The sequence below is a fragment of the Mirounga angustirostris genome, unplaced genomic scaffold (assembly GCF_029215605.1).
Source record: "Mirounga angustirostris isolate CCGP_5_RB_7025 unplaced genomic scaffold, mMirAng1.0.hap1 SCAF_1, whole genome shotgun sequence".
NCBI classification, from domain to species: Eukaryota; Metazoa; Chordata; class Mammalia; order Carnivora; family Phocidae; genus Mirounga; species Mirounga angustirostris.
In genome coordinates, this window is record NW_026991709.1 from 39,272,613 (window position 1) to 39,289,942 (window position 17,330).

At 37.2% G+C, this 17,330-nt stretch overlaps 1 pseudogene; it reads right to left on the minus strand.

The window, feature by feature from the left end:
- Window positions 1-5,301: 5,301 nt before the first annotated feature.
- Window positions 5,302-9,508, minus strand: LOC123834654 (ATP synthase F(0) complex subunit C1, mitochondrial-like; annotated as a pseudogene).
- Between the last annotated feature and the right edge of the window lie 7,822 nt (window positions 9,509-17,330).

The following is a 17,330-nucleotide window of genomic DNA, read 5'->3' on the forward strand; positions in this document are numbered from 1 at the left end:
ATCTTTCATAATTCTTCAGAGTCCAATTTAGCCTCAAACCTGCTTCTCTTGCAGTCCTTCATGCTGTAGAAGCTGAGTTTTTAGTGGATGCTACAGCCTCAGAGTGGAATCACTTCACATATTTTTCAGTAGATTAGCCTCTAGAGTATTTCTTTCTTACTCTCAAAGTCTAGCAAAATGGTATAGCTCCGAAGCATTCTCACCGAGGAGGCATAAATGCCAAGCAAAATATTAAAACAACCTTGATTTCCAATGCTTCAAACAACATACTTTCTTATATTTCTTATAACAAACAAACAAAAATCCTAATATTTTTCCCCAGCTGGTTGAAGAAATCTGGAATATTTAGATGAGGCATTCAGGACATAAAATCCCAGTTGATTTATATACCAGGAATTATGAAAACTATGAAATTTCTTTGCTTAAAAGAAAGCTGAATGTCCAAGGAAATTAAACTGCAAGTTGCCATAAAATAATTTCCTCTTTCAAAGAAGACAATCAATAATACATTGAAGTATTAAAAATTAATATAGAGTCAATTTTAATTGGCTTCAATTTTGAGGTTAATAGGTATTAACTTTCATTTTTATAAAATATGTCCACGTTAATGACTCCAAGATCTATTGTTTGAAAGGTTTTCCCGAGGCACATGAAGCTAAGGTTGAAAGCAGTTAAGGGTGCTTGAATTCCTTTACAAGCCTATTATAAGCCAATATTCAATCAAAACGATTATTGCTAGCCATTAAAAAATGTACTAAGTATCAAGGGTAATAACTCTTGCATGTTATTACTGGGAATTCCTACAAAGCAAAAAGACTTTTGTATTGCTGTTTGCAAAGACTGCTTAATTTATTTGACGTCCTTGGGAAGAAAAAAAAAAAAAATCTGCTGTTCAGAAAAAAAAAAAAAAAAAGAGTAGTTTGGTCCCCATTATCTCTGAACAAGAAGTGTCAGGAAGCTTCAGGCTAGAATTAACATGAGATAGGCTATTACAGTTGTAAGAGCATTTAGCAGCCTTCCCTACTGACTTCAGGGTGATAATATATACAGCGCCCTGTAATCTGTCTCCTCTGCTGCTCTTTTTTGCCTCTGTCCTCCTCTCCTTCTTTACGAATATACATGCCTTATTATAAAGCATGGTAAGAAGTAAACAGCATTTTTCTACTAAAGTGACACCATTAGTTGGAGTTTTACCTTCGGCAAAGTCATATAAAGAATCGCTGCTTGAATGTAACCATTTTTAAAAAGCCAAACACAACATTCAAGTATAGAAATACCCCATGACCCATGTTCTAGAAAGTAAACCGTATCTAGTATTCTTTGCACTAGAAAAGTGTTCACATGTTGCTAATTTACACAAACAGGGGATGCAAATTTAGTCAAGTTGAAGCTTAAGAAAATAATTGTTTAGAATTGGTATCTAACAATTCATGAAAAAAATGCAGTAGCGTTAAGGAGAGCTGAAGAATGTATCTGGATCATTCAGAATATCTGTAATTATTACTGTAAATAATAATGTCTACCTGGAACTGAATATGGTCCAAAGCACATTTAAATCAAGGCAGCCTTTTCTTTTCTTGAAACTTATAAGACAGAATGAATGTACCAGAAGTCATGTTTGAACATTTTTTTTTAATATTTTATTTATTTATTTGACAGAGAGAGAGAGAGTGAGTGAGCACACAAGCAGGGGGAGCAGCACAGGGAGAGAGAGAAGCAGGCTCTCCGCTGAGCAGGGAGCCTGATGCAGGGCTCGATCCCAGGACCCCGGGATCATGACCTGAGCCGAAGGCAGAAGTCCAACTGACAGAGCCAACCAGGTGCCCCTGAACATTTTTAATACATTCAAATACATGCCTGTATTTCTCCAAGCATTTCTAATTCAATTTCCCTTAAATTGATATTAATCCCCTTGAAATTAAAAATGTAAAGCAAAACAAAAATGACGTATTTAACTCAAAATTTATTAAAGTTTAGGCATAAAAATATCTAACAAATAACAGGAATCTATGGAAATTTCTTTTAATTCAGTTGTTTTTAACCTTGGCATCATTGACATTTAGAACTGTGCAATGCGGGCGCCTGGGTGGCTCAGTTGGTTAAGCGACTGCCTTCGGCTCAGGTCATGATCCTGGAGTCCCGGGATCGAGTCCCGCATCGGGCTCCCTGCTCGGCAGGGAGTCTGCTTAGTCCTCTGACCCTATCCCCTCTCATGTGTTCTCTCTCTCTCATTCTCTCTCTCTCAAATAAATAAATAAAATCTTTAAAAAAAATAAAAATAAAAAACTGTGCAATGCTTTGTTGTGGTAAACTGTTCCTGATCATGGGATACTTAGCATCATCTTTGGCTTCTACCCATTAGGTTTTATTAGCACCTCCCCCACCACACCCCACCCCACCTGCACACCATGAGTTGTGACAAACAAAAAATGTCTCCTAAAAGGCAAAATCACCCTCATTGAGAACCACTACTCTAAGTGGAAGACCTAATCTAAATTCGACAATGTTTAATTACATTAACATTGGAAAAGGAGCTATCATCAAATTCTCAATTGCACAATTCAGTTTGTTTTAAGAAACTAATACACATACTAGCTGCAATAAGACAGAGCTGGGCTTCGCCAGCATTTCCTATACACACCCCGGGAAAATGAAATATTATTACAAATACATGAGAAGTTAGTGGTCCAAATACCAAATACCAAAATGTGAAAATACCACTGTCTTAGTCTGCTTGGGCTGCCATAACAACATACCGTAGACTGGGTGGCTTAAACAACAAGAGATTTATTTCTCAAAGTTCTGGAGGCTGTAAGTCTGAGAGCAGCATGCCAACGTGATCAGGTTCTACTGAGAGCCCTTTTCCTGGCTTATAGATGGCTACCTTCCAGTGTATGCTCACATGACTTCTTTGTGTGTTCAAGGATGAAAGAGAAACCAAGCTCACTGGTGTCTCTTCCTGTAAGGGCACTGATCCCATATGAGGACCCAGTCCTTGAGATTTCATCTGAACCTTACTACCTCCTGAAGGCCCCACCTCCAAATACCATCACACTGAGGAGTAGAATTTCAATACGTGAATTTTAGGAGAACACAAACATTCAGTCCGTAACAACAATTAAATTTCTAGCTTAGGAATGACATGGTGGTTGAGATAAGAAGTGAAAATTATCTGTTTCTCTCTTCCTGGAAAATCAGAGAAATGATTGTCAGTTACTTTTTTAGTGTATTATATATGTATTCACTATGTTCAGATTAAATGAACATTATTAATACTACCTGACACTTTTATTGGTATAGTTAAATTTGAATTATTCTGATTCTTGAACTTGCCACCAGTTTGTGTTTTATTCATATGTACATAAAATAAAGAGATAAAAAGAAAAAGCACAAATTCATTTACCCACAAATCACACAGGGTCACAAAAACTATGTAAAGCAGTTTTTTGCTACTAGCTATAAAACTAGTCTATGATGTCAGGAGTCTGGATGTGGTTACTTTTGGGCAAGGGGAAGGGAAAGTGATGCTGAGGGGTCAATAATGGTAGGTCTGAGAAACCCCTCTGAGTGAGGAGTGACTTAGAGTGAGTCTGGGGAGGTCATCTCATGAACAACATTGAATACACTTTATGATTCATCGAGCTGTGCACTTAGGATTTGTATATTTTTTTTCGTATAGTTCATACTGCAACAAAAATGTTTTTAAAAATTTGTTTTGAATTACAAAGAATTCAAGTCATGCATTTATTGCTTTTGTGGATTCCAAGATAAATAAGACAGCTTCAACCGTAAATGGGTCAAAGTCTAAAGAAAGATTTAGATCTGCAAACAGATTGGACAATGCAGTGTGATAAATGATAAATGACATATATGAGCAGAGTTCCTTGAGAACACAGATAAGGAAGTATTTAACTGTATGTGGAGAAATCAGGAAAGATTTTATGACAAATAGCATTTGGACAGGACCAGGTAGCATGGCAAGAGCCCATTTTGCCACATACTAATTACTATAAAGTAAGTTAGCTTTAAAGAAAATGTGTAAACACAAGTTAGCTGATTGTAGCTAGATTTTAGTTTTCAGGTAGTTTCCATATTCTTGATAAAAACAAGCTAATCATGGGCAAAATGCAACTCAGTAAGAAATCTCTTGCCTTATTAACTAGTAAGAATTATCTAAATAGTAAAATAATAAAATAGTAGACATGGATATTTGTTTGTGCTCCATCTTTGGGTGACTTTGTCATTGAAAGCTTTCTTTTTTTCTTCTTAATCATGTTAAAGGCAGAGGGTAAAAAGACAATAGAAAAGATGAAATAATAAAATGTCACATAAATGCTGATGGAGTACATTATGCAAATTGATACTATGCAAGTACTTGAGAACAGTCTTAGTGATAAAGAGATGTGAAAACATGAGTAAATGTCCTCAAAAATGATTGCCAATCATCAGTGACTGATTACAAGTAACAAAAAGTAACCCTTGAGGAAGAGTAATGGTTATGTTTTCACAGGTGTAAGCTTTAACCTTGAGGGAAATGCTAGCTTCTAGAAATAGAGTAGAAGTTGTAGCCACATTAACCAGAACTGCTCTGTGTACTAGCAGAGGGTCTGTTTCAGAGAGGTGTGAGAAAAAGGATCGATTTTCACAAAATCAGAAGTTAGGCCTAGGAATTTCTATGTTTTTATTGGAATTGTACTCTTAAGAATTACTTTCTTCTGTCAAAGCTACTGTTGAATAATATGCTGAAAGAATTACTCAACTGGGACTAAAATTTCAAATTATGTAAAACCCCTATTTACTTTTAAATTACTTTTTCCAGACATGATTTTAATTTGGGGATCTCTCATTCCTCCTTCTTCAGCAAAATCTTTTTAAGGTGGAACCCTCGAACTAGTCAACTCTCAGAAGTACTTCTGAAAGCTTAAATTCTGAGATTCTCCAACAACCGCTGCTTACTTCATATCTCTGAGTCTCTTTTTCTACATCACATTTCTTCTTTGATCCCAACCAGCAATTCTATAATTAACCCCACCCTGCTTAGCAGTCCTATACTGATTTTCCCCATAATGATATTTTCACCACTTTCCTGATTCTTTCCCTTTCTCATCTTTTCTAGTACATTCTTAAAGCCAACCACTGTCCATGGATCAATAGGGGCACCATCTTCTGTTCTTTTATTATCAATGCCTCACACACTGGGAAAGGTGAATTACATAACAATGTCTATTGGTATTCACACAAAGTAATGGTTTCTACTTTAAACTGCACCAATAATGCACTTACTACTGTAATTCAATAGAATTTTTTTTTTCTTTTAGAGAAACGTTGTGTTTAATGGTAAAGCTTAGCACACTTCAGCACCAGGCATGGCCTGAAGTCGAAGCAACAGGGACGGGTAGGTGACCCTCATGGAACCTCACGTGGCAAAGGGGACGAGGAAGGCGACCATCAAACAGAAGGGCCCCATGGCCTCAGACAGGGCAAAGCCCAGAATGGCATAGGAGAAGAGCTGCTGCTTGAGAGACAGGTTCCTGGCATAGCTAATGGTCAAGCTGCCAAACACTGTTCCAATGCCAGCCCCTGAACCAGCCACACCAACTGTGGCAGCCCCAGCGCCAATAAACTTGGCTGCTGTGTCACTGTCCCGGGAGACAAGACTGGTCTGGAACTCCCGCTGGGCCACCTGGAGCAGGGGGCAGCTGTAGGGTGGCTATTTAGCTGGGATCTCTGGCCTACTCAAGAGGGAGGCCGACACAGGCCTAATTAGATCCCTGGTACATCAGCCGGGATCAGAGCCGGGGAAATGAGTAGTGCCCCGGTGGTCTGCTTTTCCTCAGTCTCCTGGCTTTAGCTCTAGATCTCAGCGCTCAGCTCCCACCCAGCTCAATAGAATCATAATATCCAAAGAATTCGAAGAAATTCTTTTCCAACTCTTTGAGACATTCATTGTAAATATTTACTATATTCTTTACTATACTCTGTAAATATTTACTATACTCTTTAAATCTCCAATCATATTCCACAGTCAGAAAAAGTGAATATCAGGAAAAAAACTCCACTACTTCTCTGCCATATTCAGTTATCTATATATAATGCCACAAATTCCTCTTCCGTCTCTGAGATCAGATTATTCTCTGAGAAAGACACTAAGCCTTTGACCCATGAACTGAAAATTTTCTTTTCTTTCCTTCTTTGGGCTCTCTTTCTCTTTTGCATTATTGAAACGGTCTTTTACTTATCTAATTAAAATAGTTTGAGTCCGCTTCAATCTAAAAACAACTCTGTCTTCCACCACCCCTCCAAAAGAAAACAAAACAAACCCAAAAGCCCCAAACTTGCCTCAGTATCACTACCTCCTCCAATAGTTACTGATTTATCTCCTTCCCTCCATTTGTGGTCAAATGTCTTGAAAGGATATTTTGTAGTTACTTTTGTAAATATCTTGTTTCCATTTACTCTTTGTCAATGGTATATAAACTAGTGTAAACCTGGCTTTAGTATTTGTAAGAGACTATAGAAAGCTATATATGTGTGTGTGTGTCTGTGTGTGTGTGTGTGTGTGTGTGTGTCTTTGGGCAAGTTATGTAACTCTCCTAAGCCTATAAAATTTTGATACCTATTGTGAAAAAGTTGGTACGGGAATTAAATGGCATAATGTTATATAACATTTGCACAATGCCTGGCACTGTATAACTGTTCCATAGATATTATCTATCACTATTCTTATTCTTTCATATTTTTATTCCTAATATTTCTGCTATCATTCTTCAACCCACTATAATCCACTTCTGCCCATAACCTCATCCCCAACAAGCCAATGGAATTGCCCTTGCTAGACTCATCAATGACCTCTTAATTATCAAATCCAATGTACATTTTAAAAGCTTTATTCTCTTTGAATATAATATTTGATGCTTGTTAGATGCTTTTACCACTTGAAATACTTTCCTTATTTGATTTTTTCAAAAATATTATTTATTTATTTATTTATTTATTTTTTATTTATTTAAGAGAGAGAGAGTGTGTGAGCAGAGGAGGGGCAGAGGGAGAGGCAGAGAGAGAATCCTCAAGCAGATTCCCCCCTGAGCACAGAGCCTCATGTGGAATTCAAACTCACGACCCTGAGTTTATGACCCTGAAATCAGGACCTGAGCTGCAATCAAGAATCTGCCGCTTAACCGGCTGAGCCACCCAGGCAGCCCCACCTTATTTGATGTTTATGGTATCTTTCTTAGTGCTTTGCTATTCCTACACGGTGTCCCTTATTAACTCCTCATTCTTAGTGAGCTCTTAAATACTGAGTCTCATCAAAGTCCCATCCTGGATTTCATTTCCTTCACTTTCTTGGAGGTTCCTTAAGATAATTCACTTCAACAGGACTAATGATTCTAGTTCCACATCTTCCCCGAGCTCTGAAACTATATTTCCAATTGTGTACTGAAGGGCTTCCCACAGATGTCTCATATACATATCAAAATAACATGTCTACAATGGAACTCATTTGTATTCCCCTCAAATAATCCTCTTCCTACAAATTTTATTTTAATTGTCTCCCTCTTGTAGTCTCCAATTCTAACTTTGGTCCTATCATATCTCAATTGAAATGTTCAATTCATCTTTTATCTAGTGGCTTTGCATTCCAGTTTATTCACCACAGAATTATCTCTAAAAATCAGATGTCAGTACCACCATGTAAAATGTACCTAATAGTACTGAACTGTACACTTTTTAAAGTGCTATAATTTTTGTCATGTATTTTTTACCACAATAAAAAGAAATATAAAAATCAAATGCTGGGAAAAATTCTCTAGTGTTTCCCATTGCTACAAAAAGGATATTTCAAAACCAGGTTCCAATTTGCCCCTGTAAGTTCCTCTGCTGCCAATGTTTCTGTGATTCTTATCTTCACCCTATTTGTTGAATATTCCGGGACCCATCACTACCACCGGGTCTTTGCATATATTGTTCTCTCTGCTCAAAATATGTTCTTTTCTTGTCTAATGAACTCTTGTTCATGACTTAATCTCTAGTCTCTTTTCTGTTACATTTCCTCAAAATCTCCCAGACAGAGAGGCAGCAACTCTCTCATAGGCACTCCGATAATACCATTATCGTAGAAATCTTTACTACAGTGCTTATCACCTTATGGTATAATTATTTATTTCTATTTTTCTCACCAGCTGGACTGTGGACACCTTAATCACAAGACTATGCTTCATTAACCTTTTTATCCTTAGTTTTTAGAATTCCTAGAACAAAGTTGATACTTATTATGGGCTGCACAAATCAATGAATGAGAGAGCATAGAAAGGTGGCAAATAACATCACAAAAATTGCTGTTACAGTCCTTTATTTAAGATGCCATTAATTCCTAGAAGTACCATTATTTTATTTGTGATTGAGAAGGAAACAACTTGGCCAATTAAACTATAACATAATACTTTCTTAAAATATATTTTTCAAAAATTATATCATTACTGAAAGAGCTCTTTTAGGCTTAGTTGGATATCCAAAAAATTTTAAATGTAATTTATAAGAAAACTGTATTACTTTGGGCAGGTTATATTACTTTTCTAAGTCTCAATCCCAATTGCTTATGGAATTCTTAAAATATATTCACTTTCAGAGCCCACTCTTCTGAGGTTCTTTTTGACTCACTCATCAGTGAGCATGTTTTCACACTGATTGTCATTCTCTGTGCTTCTATGTTGTGGATGCATGGTTATTTTTTTTAAGACTTTATTAATTTATTTGAGAGAGAAAATGAATGGGGGGAGAGGCAGAGGGAAAGGGAGAGAGAGAGAATCTCAAGCAGACTCCCTGTTGAGCATGGAGCCCTACGTGGGGCTCAATTTCATGACCCTGAGACCATGACCTGAGCCAAAATCAAGAGTCAGACACTTAACTGACTGAGCCACCCAGGTGCCCTGATGTGTAGTTATTTCTTACATCTTCAGTATTTTCTTCAAAATTTTCATCTAGACTCTTGACTTCCATTTGACAATTTTTGATATCTGACACTTTATCAATCTTACTACAATGTGTCAATAGATAGTTTTCTTTCAAAAACAAGAAAGAGTGGCCTTCTTCAGATGGTGATTAAATGGTTGGTTGATTGAAAATCATGAGGTTGCAGTTGTTCACTCACATTGGCAGCAATAATGACTAAGTCATTATATAGTTTGAGTAAGCTTATTTTTAAACTAGCCTGGTGCATAGCCACTAACAAAATAAAATCAAGAAGTAAAACATTAACACTTGTGAAGAAAGTTTCCTAGTTGTCTCTTTCAGAAAACATTTATCTTGTTTATCAGCTAAGCCATTCACCAACCATCTGTATGTGTGTGTACCCATTCATGTGTATGCAAATACATAGTAGCATTTTTGAGGAGATAGTCTGAGATATTCTTCAGAAATAGTTTGAGGTTAAAATTTAACACAGAGGAAACATTTGGCCATTGGCAGTTACTCACAGTGTCATGGTGATACATTACCTTTCTTCATCCATGCTTCATTTAGTGCTTTGGTATTAACATTATAATTTTACAGCACACCAAAGATCTCTAGGATTCATTAGCTTATCCTATTTGATTTAGCATATATTTATTTCACAAAAAAACCATATTTATTCAGTTTTCCTCAGCTGAAAGAAGTAAAGGTGCTTTAGTTGCTGGAAATGAACTTGCTACTCTTTTCAATTAGCTGGAAGTTTCTGACCAATGGATGTCAAACACGTTAAAGATAATCCTGTGTTGGGGCGCCTGGGTGGCTCAGTCGTTAAGCATCTGCCTTCGGCTCAGATCATGATCCCAGGGTCCTGGGATTGAGCCCCACATCGGGCTCTCTGCTCGGCAGGAAGCCTGCTTCTCCCTCTCCCCCTCCCTCTGCTTGTGTTCCCTCTCTCGCTGTGTTTCTCTCTGTCAAATAAATAAAAAAAAATCTTTAAAAAAAAAAGATAATCCTGTGTTACAATTCAATTGGTCACACCAAATTCTCATTGATTTCAAAGTTCACTCATCTGTTCTGAGGTATATGGCAATTTTCCTTTCCTTCAATTGCATTGCTTGGTATGTGATAGCCACTCTTTTTACAAACAACTCAGTAACAAATATATGTGTCTTATATTCTTGGATCTCATTAAAGCTTTCGGTTGTTCTTTATAAGAAATCTATAGAATTGTGTTCATCCCCACCCCTCCCAATGAATACTTCATTAATATCTAATTCATGCCCCACTGCTCTGGGTACGTACGTCCCTTTCTGAGTATAAAATAACTTACTGTTTAGATACTGAATCACAAAGTAAGTAATCTTTTTGATGACATTTTCAGCAATGCACATAACTCAATTTAAGTGACAATATGAATAGCCATGATCGAGTTCCCATATATGCTGGAAATAGAAGTTACATCAAGACAGGCAGCAATGATTTTAAGTTGCCATCAGCTGTTAAAATGTTAGGGAAAAACATTCTTCCTTATAAACAACAAGATATTGTTGATTCCAAGCGAATTTAGCACGGTGACTCTTCCAAAACTTCTCTGTTTGTTCTCTACTCACAATTCTACCCATTTACTTATTTCTCAATAGATGACTTCACTTCCTACGTTACTTAGAGAACACTCAAAATTTTGAAGTGTGTTTTATACTTGCTGACTTCCACTTTTTCTCACCATCACTTGCTCTTTACCCCACAGTATCTTGACCTTCTGCAATGCACTAATGAAACCACAATTCACCAGTGATAACCACAAAATGGCCTTTTTCTCTGACCCGTGCTTTTCATTCACTATGTATGATTTTCACAATTTTGACTACCCACACTTGACATTCTCTTTCCTTCTGAATTTCCTAACACTTGAGGCAGCATTCTTCAACATATTTATTTGTGTTACTTATCTCATTTTTCTTTTAAGAAGCTCAAATTTCACAAAAGGAAGAAGCTAAGAGAGGTTGGTAAAAGAAAGTGTAATGTTGAGGGCAAAATCCTCCCAGAAAGTCATAAAAAGAAAGGAATTTAGAAACACACAACTTTAACTTCCATCTCTGCCTGTGTTAATCCTGATTTTCTTCCAGGGAGGGTGAAGGGGTCAAGACAAAAAGGTGTTTATTGGGTTGTAAATGGTAGGAAATGTTCTCCCAAGCAGGAGGAGAAGGGAGTGGGAGTTACTATCTTTCTCCCACATACCAAAAGATTACTAACATTCAGTAACATGCTCTTTGCGGGGGGGGGGCTTTATTTAAATTCCAGGTAGTTAACATACCAAGTAATATTAGTTACAGGTGTACAATTTAGTGATTCAGTACTTAACATGCAATGCCCAGTGCTCATCACAAGTGCCCTCCTTAATCTCCATCACCTATTTCACCCATCCCCCTGCCCACCTCCCCTCTGGTAGCCATCAGTTTGAGTGACATGTTTTTAAAAGTCACCACCTGGCGGGGAGAGGGGGGTGCCTGGGTGGCTCAGTCATTAAGCGTCTGCGACTCAGGTCATGATCCCAGAGTCCTGGGATCAAGCCCCACATTGGGCTTCCTGCTTGGCGCTTGGCAGGAAGCCTGCTTCTCCCTCTTTCACTCCCCCTGCTTGTGTTCCTTCTCTGGCTGTCTCTCTCTGCCAAAAAAAAAAAAAAAAAAAAGTAACCACCTGGGATGATTTCTTGGTTCACAACAATTTTTCCTATATTTGGGAATACACTATTAATAAGCTAAAGTGGGAGCTTAGTGACCCTATGTGTACTCTGAATATCTGGGGTTAGATATCTGACCAAATTGGGCATATTGATTTGGTATCCTTGGAATTCAAACTTCAAAAAGCAGAAACACAAAGGCTTGCTGGGCATGTTAATAAATGTCAACACTGGGAGCAAAAAGGTAGTTCTTCAACTCTTAACAGTTGCCATAGTCCCTGCTGTTCTGATAAAATATACTGTTCAATCCTTCAGTTAAAGTTGTAATTTAATATTAAATACTGCATAGACTTACAGTGAGAATCTACCACTTCCTGATCCCTCCACTGAGAGATACAAAAACTCTGTAGGTTCAGGATATGTTTTCTCCTTTGTTGTCCCTTAAAGACTTTGGAATGAAATTTTATTCACAAATGTACCTGATCTGGACTTTCGAATTTCATTTCATTTGGAATTTCATGCCAAAGTCCAAATGAGGTACATTTTGTGAATAAAGTTATATGAAAATTTTGGTATGTAAACATCGTTAGAAAAAAAATTTTTTTAAATGAAGTTAAATGTGATTCTCAGAATTTTATTTATTTTTTTAAATTTTTTTTAAGATTTTATTTATAAGAAAGAGCGAGACAGAGGCAGGCAGAGGGAGAAGCAGTCTCCTTGCTGAGCAAGGAGCCCGATTAGGACTCGATCCCAGGACTCTGGGATCATGACCTGAGCCGAAGGCGGACGCTTAACCGACTGAGCCACCCAGGTGTCCCTAATTCTCAGAATTTTATTATAAGGTTCAACCCATTTATTTTGTATCTCTTAACCATTTGTTTTCCTTATTATCAGGGCCCTGAGAATGGCTATATGTTCAGACTTATTTTTATTGTCTATCCTTTACAACACACCTGTGGGTTAGCAAAATATGATTATTCATACTGTACAGATGGTGGAATTAAGGTATAATGCCATCTAAAAGCTGAATAGCAGAGTCGGAACCAGAATTTATGATTCCCCAAACCTTTAGGTAGAGCAGTATTTCCAGTGATAGCCCTGCCCTCTCTTTAATGTTTGTGAACAAAAGGCTGCATATAATTGCAATCTCTAACAAAATGCCAACTATGTTTTCAGGATGGATTTGGCTCTTTCACTTTAATGGAAATATATTGTGTATTGAAATATAGATATGGTTATTAGAAGAATTCTGATATCTCTAATCTGGTATAGATGTTATAGCTTTCCGAACTTGGTCACAAACATAATATCAATTCATCTTTATATCATCTTAGTTGTTTCTTTTTTTTTTTCTAATTTGTTATTCATCTTCTTTAAAGAGTGTGTCAAAACATAGTTTTTAAATTCCTACCTCATTTGATGTCTTGTTTAGGGTATGTTTATTAAAACAAGTGGTGATCTCTGGTGGAAAACAAAAATGTGTTGTTGAAAATGGCATGGGGCTAAGCATTTAACCCTAGGTGCCAGGTTTAAAAAATGCCAGCTTAGTCACCCACAGAAAATCGTATTTTGTGACAAGTATAAAAATTCAGATTAAACTTACTTTACCATAGGTAAAGAAAGGACACAAGGAGAAATGTAATTTGGACTGATACACTTTTGTTCTTTTTTTAAAGATTTTATTTATTTATTTGACAGAGAGAGACACAGTGAGAGCAGGATCACAAGCAGGGGGAGTGGGAGAGGGAGAAGAAGGCCTCTCGCCAAGCAGGGAGCCTGATGCGGGGCTCGATCCCAGGACCCTGGGATCATGACCTGAACCGAAGGCAGACGCTTAACGACTGAGCCACCCAGGTGCCCCTACACTTTTGTTCTTACTTACAAAAAAGCTATATGTCAATATTAATAAAAAGGTTGTTTCCTCTCTAAAAACTAAGTACAGGAAGAAGAGATGTTGGCCTAGGTAGTACTGTTTTTCCCAGGGCCAGTTCTGGAGAAACTAGATTAATGAAACACAGGATAATATCATAAATGATTTTCCATAATACCAAAATAAAAATAAATCTTTGCCGCACGTCTCATCCATATAATATATAAATTAAGATCTCTTCCAGGGTTTTCAAAGTTTAGTTTACCACCCATGTCATTCAGACTTTTTTCCTGACAGTTAATGAAGCTCAGGGGCTAACCTCAGTCATATGATTCCCATCTGTCATTGCCACAGCTGTGATGAAGCCCAAAATGAAATTCCAGTCTTCATTTAATTCCTGTAGCTTGTTACTGGTCAGGTAATCAAGCACAACTCCTGGGTCTTGTGTTTTCAGATGAGGAAACTAAGGTCAAGTGACTTGCCCTGGGTCACACAGCAAGACATCATAAAGACAGGGAAAAGATCCAGTAGCCTTGGACTTTTTCAGACGTTACCAAGACCACTGAACCATACTACCTTCTCAGGTAATTGCCTTCTTTGATATCAAGTGGGTCACATTGTATTACCTCTTTTTTTTTCTTTTTAAACAGAATACTGTGTTTTTTTTTTTTTTTTCTTTCTTTCATCTTCTTTTAAACGGGTATTTAGAAACGCTGTTCTCTGCATAGTGTTTCTGGTAATTATCTTCAAGGAAACCAGAATACAAATTTAAAGTACTCATTAACATGCTGATTAGAAATTTCTCTCAAAGACTCAAAAGGCTGGAAGAGACCCCCAGAGATCATCTGATCCAGCCCCTGACTTCAGGCATCTTTCACCTAAACAGTCTCCAGCAGATGGAAAACTATATTTATGACCCCCAAGGAGAGAGTCTCCAACCTCCTTTGGTAACACAACCCTGTGCTTAGATCTGCTTTACTATGTAATGGATTATGGGCAAAATGTAGAAAAAGATACAGCCCTCTCTTGTAATGTCAGATATTACTAAAGGACTAAAATTAACCATAATTTATATTTGTATGCATATAATGTAACTGACCAACATTTCTGATCCTATTTTGGAAAAGTCTAGCTTGTCATTACGCATTCTCTTGACATAAAACCTGTTGTAATTTATTTTTCAGTGTAAAAACATATCCTAGAATATGCTGAATCTTTGTAATTTGGGGTTAAAATGTCTGTGCTTTTATTTTTTATTTTTATTTATTTATTTATTTATTTTTGTGCTTTTGGCTTCTGCAATGCAGATGCAGAATATATGTCTCATGGAAATGCTAGTACTTCCTCTCAATCCTTACCATAGCACCCCAACCAGGATAACCTTAGGCCGGATTTGAGAAAACTGAGAATTAAGAATGGTCTGTGATGACTTAGAAATTAAATGGTGATCTGGGTACATGTGTACATCTTGACTTGTTCATGGGAATTGCCTTCATCATGTTCTCATTTCCTTAGCAGATTGTGGATAAAAATCTTCAAAAAATCCCATCTCCATAATCCCAATCCCATTTCTGCACCATTCCTTTTAGGGACTGATCTCACCTCTGCCCATTTATGCTTCTGACCTAGAATAATTTTGTCTTCATCAAAATTAGACTATCTTTATAAGAATATTAATGAGTACTCTCCTGAACTCCACATTGAATGGCAGAAATTATTTGTTGAAAGGAAAAAATTCCTAGCTTGAATGTACCTAAGAGAATGAGAAGTTTGTCCAAAGGTCTGGCCCCTCATATCTACACAACCAGCTTCAATGAACTACATGAATTATATCCTAGGCACTGAAGGTGTTGGGAACATCCTGTCATTTCTTCATAAGTTAAGATGTTTAAATGTATCAACAATAACAGCAGATTTCTCAGACTGTCTCCCAGATCTTATCTCTTCTTGTGTATTCTCTGCTTTCTTATTAAGACAGATCTCTGAGACAGGTCAAGCATTGGCTTGAGAGTTGGATCATCTGAGTTTCTAGCTGTAGACCTTTCACTGGCCAACAGTGAGGTTCAGCAATTTTTTGCTATCGGTCCTTGATATATTTATTTGCAAAACAAAGAGCTTGTAATAGATGACCTATAAGATCTCTTTCACCTCTAAAATTTTAGCATAAGTGAATGAAAAAGTGAAGAAATGGATGACTGAATAAAGTTATTGAGCATTTTGATCTAGATTACCTAGTTGGTCTTTCAATAAAATTGAGTGATATATTTAAATATGCATTTTTGAAATGTATTTCATTGTAAGCTAAATTTTGATTGCATATTGTTCACTCAATATAACATATTTATTGGACCCTTATGTGCTAGATATATGTGAAGGATTAAAAAACAAAGCAGTCCATTATTTAAACTTTAAATATGTTGGTGGTTAATACTATGGATGCAGCTCGAGTCCAAAATTAAATATCAATTAAATAAAAGTTTGGTTAAATACTAATGTATTATATCCCTCAAGCAGAGAATTTAGAACAAAGTATTAAACCAAGTCTGTTTCAATGAAAAATTTCATGTCAGGTTTGTCCAAGTATCTTTTACTCCCTTTTCTAGAAATCTATTAGGGCTGATATGAGAAAGCATCAAAAATACTCCTGCCAGGGCGCCTGGGTGGCTCAGTTGGTTAAGCGACTGCCTTCGGCTCAGGTCATGATCCTGGAGTCCCGGGATCGAGTCCCGCATCGGACTCCCTGCTCGGCAGGGAGTCTGCTTCTCCCTCTGACCCTCCTCCCTCTCATGCTCTCTGTCTCTCATTCTCCCTCTCTCAAATAAATAAATAAAATTAAAAAAAAAAAAAATACTCCTGCCAAATGAAGGCTAGGTAGATGAGATGACCATTTTGTACACATCTAACCGTGGCACAGTAATAGTAAAGAACAGCATATGCATGTCAGTAAGGTCAACGGTGCTCTTTATAATCATATGGGAGGTGTTAGGTACCATTGAAAAAATTCTCCAACTAGAATAGCCCAAAGAATGTTATGCGGAACCAATGATTCAGACTGTATTTAAAAATTAGTCTCACCTGTGGCAGGTAGAATGCTATCCCTTCATGAGATCTACATCCTAATGCCTGGAACCTGTGAAAATGTTACATTAAATGGCAAAGAGGAATTAAAATTGCAGTTGGAGTTATGGTTGCTAATCGGCTGACTTTAAAATAAGGAGGCAGTCTTGGAATATGTGGGAGGCCCAGTGTAATTACAAGTGACCTTAAATGTGGAGGAAGGGCAGAAGAGTCAGAGTCAGAGACAGATTTAAGATGCGACACTGCTGGATTTGAAGGCGGAGGAAGGTGCAAGGAGCCAAAGAATTCAGGCAGCCTCTAAAAACTGGAAAGGCAGGAAGCAGAGTTGCCCCTCGAGCTTCCAGAAATCACTGGATTTCAGTCCAGTGAGATAATTTTGGACTCCTTGCCTCTATAACTGTAAAATAATACATATACTATATTATACTATAACTGTAAAATAATACATTTACAGACAGCAACAATAGCAAACTCATACAGCATCCTTCTTGTAGTAAAACAAAAGGTAGACATTCCATAGAGAGATCAGGAGAATAGCTTCTAACCAGGCTCCCTTACAAACCAGTAGCGTGTGCCAATCAATCTCCAAATTGTACTTGAGACTCTGCATCTCCAGAGGCAACAACTACTGTCATAAAAACTGCTGTAACCTATAAAGTCTATTCTGATGTGACAGATCAAGTTGGTATTGTTAGCTACAAATTTAACCCTCTTACCACAAGTAACTTTGCTTGTAGGGTTGGTTGTCATCAT